Source organism: Mytilus trossulus, chromosome 9 (genome assembly GCF_036588685.1).
Source record: "Mytilus trossulus isolate FHL-02 chromosome 9, PNRI_Mtr1.1.1.hap1, whole genome shotgun sequence".
Taxonomy (NCBI): domain Eukaryota; kingdom Metazoa; phylum Mollusca; class Bivalvia; order Mytilida; family Mytilidae; genus Mytilus; species Mytilus trossulus.
Window position 1 is genome coordinate 5,605,643 of NC_086381.1, and position 3,092 is coordinate 5,608,734.

Sequence of the window (3,092 nt, forward strand, 5' to 3'; positions counted from 1 at the left end):
ATGTACTAATAACATAAATATTATAATATCAAGCTTTTCTGTCAATCATGGCGGAAAATCACGCCCACAATTTTCTCCTTCATCTGTAAGTGTCTGTCTCACATAGCGGTAATGTAATTTACATGGAATGTTATTGGTTTTCTAACAATACAATTATAAAACACGTAAAATTATATGCTTTAAACCAGTAATAATGAGAAAAGCTACAAAGAACGTACAGAGATTAATGACACGACAACTGGTATAATTCTTTGTATACATTTCAATCAATTTTAAAAGTTTACGAGACATTTACACTTGTTAGTATCGTATAAGATGTAATTGGAAGAAAATTAAGACGGTTGAAAACACTCAATTAAGTTGTTATTGAACATACATTTGTAAGTCATGATGAAGTGATAAATTGAATTCTAATGAGTCTTTACACAGATTTGATCGCAGGTTAATGAAAGAGAATGCAAAATAAAAGTTTCAAGATTGGAGCAACTTCAAACATAACTTTTTTGAAGACAGATAAATAAAATAAATCCGCTATCCGCCATGCTATTAGTCGAATCATAAAGTGTTCTTTTTTTTTAGTGAACAACAAAGGGATACATAGTACATACATAAATAGTAATTAGTAATGCATTATCTTATTCTGCTGATTGATAAGTGGTAACCTTGTTCTATAAATTCTAAGTATATTTTCAGAACGAGGACTAATTATGCAAGATATATGCAAAACATATTCTGCAAACTAGCTATAGCGCAGAAGCTCGGATTATCGCCTGAAGTTCGACATTACTATATTGTCAGTAAAACCATACATATACTGTTTCTTAACATCTAGACGAAAAATGTTAAGGCAGCGCAATACTCGAAAAACTTGGTGATATATTTACTGAAGTTCTTAATTGATTTTTTTATACAAATCCTGATAACAAAAAGGTATAGGCTCAATGTTTTGCTCGTGTCTGTAGTCAAGTGCTGGATTTTAATGAACGTCGTTACATATCGAATACTGTGCAGTGTTCAATATCGTAGTAGTTAGTATAGCCGCTATCTATCTATGTAGAACGTGTTTTGAACATGAAAGCCTATCAAAATTATGCCATGATGAATAAGCTGTGAATGCCATTTTCGATTCTCTAAATAGAATAAATGATTTAATGCTATTTAGATATTTTGTGTGGCTAGGCGAGTTGTAGGGTTCCGTTGTCAAAATTTACATAGCCCAATGCAACATGTATGATTTTGAACGCACTCCAGGATAAAATATAGGGTCAAAGATTGATAGTACTTGAAATATGCACTACGCTTTTCCTTTGACACAATGATTTTGTTTGCAAGTTTGGATGTACCTGTAAAAGATTTATTACAAACAGGAAAGCACATTTTGTGATTAACGATGATGTTGTTTGCCGAATCTGTGAATTAAGATATGATCCCAGTAAAACTATCGTGTTGGTAAAATAACCTTTAATAAAGGTTACCAATTCAACATTGTTTTCTGTAAAAGAATAACTGCATTTGTAAATATTACTTGTAGTTATATGCATAAGTACATTCAAGGTCTTATACGTCTGTAAATACCAAAGTTTAATTGTGGAACTGATTTTTTTTCACGATAACAGCCCAAAAATAGGGAAACATTGATGAAAATGGGAAAATCATCAAAAAATTTGGTATTTTCAAAGAACAACAGCAAAAAAGAAGTGCACCACCATATGAATGTTTCTTCACAAATTATTTTTTAGTCTTATAAAATTTGTGTAAATCTAAATATCAGGTTAAGAAAAACAGTCTTATTCTATTTTGCTCCTCAGAGGTGTACATCCTATACAAAATGTCCGATCTCAACAGATTTATTGTGAAAACAAAATTTGTTGTTTATCCAATTTGTATTATTGAGAATGCTGACTGGTACCCACCATAAACATGCATCTCTGGGCCATTTTGTACATACACAGTATCATTGGTCTGTAGTCGTTCTGTAACAATGGCGGTAAATGTTATAACATACGGTTTTGTATGTCTGAATGTCATAGCTACTACTTGATTATTCTTGTAAACATAATAATATCCAGAAGAACTTGTATCCGTAGCCACATACACAGATATAAGATATAACCCTGGTTTCTCACAAGTGAATTTCCCTTCATTTGTGATTGACGTGAGGTCGGTAATTCCATTTGAAGTATGCACTTGTTTAAATGGAATAATTGCTGAAGATGCTACTTTTCCACTAGATTTCCTAGCCGATAATACAACTGGAAAATAAATATGTTGTAAAGTTAAACATAGGCTATGACAAATACACATTATAAACGTTATAAAAGAAGATGTTGGACATTAGCAAATAAGACAACCTTACAACAAAAAACATCCAAATAATATTGAGGACAGCACATGTAGCCTTAGCAATAAACAGGTGTCTATGCAATACAACGATCTGAATCATTCCGAGGCTTAATAGGTGTATGGTGTATATTTGTGAGATATTTGGTGCGGTTCGGTACTTGTACATCCCGTTAATGTGTTTGTATTATCTTTCTTTATTTGCTGGTGTGTTTTGGCGCGTCTGGCGTAAGTGTTCCATTTTAGTCTTGGTATCTATGATGAGTTTATTTACAACCACTTTGGCGATGCCACTGCTGGTGGAGATTTATTTCCAGCAAGGGTATCACCAGCACAGTTGTCAGAACGTCTGTGTTGATTTGAGTTACCATTGATATGTTTGTAATAATAAATTAACTGTTTACAAAACTTTGATTTTTTTTTCTACCTCAGGAATAAATCGTCTTAGCTGTATTTGGCAAAAGTTTTAGGAACTTTTGGTCCCCATTTCAGTTCAACTTTATACTTTATTTGGCCTTTTTAACATTTTTTTATTCGGGCGTCCCTGATGAGTCTTTTGTAGACGAAATGCGCGTTTGTAATGATGGGTGTATTCCTCTATGGAACAAGGTTTAATCCATCATTTTCTGCATTTGAAAATGCCTGTACCAAGTCGGGAATATGGCCTTTGTTTTCCATAATTATGTTTGATGTGTTTTGTTGTTTGATTTTTTGACATTTGATTAAGGACTTTCCGTTATTAATTTACAATC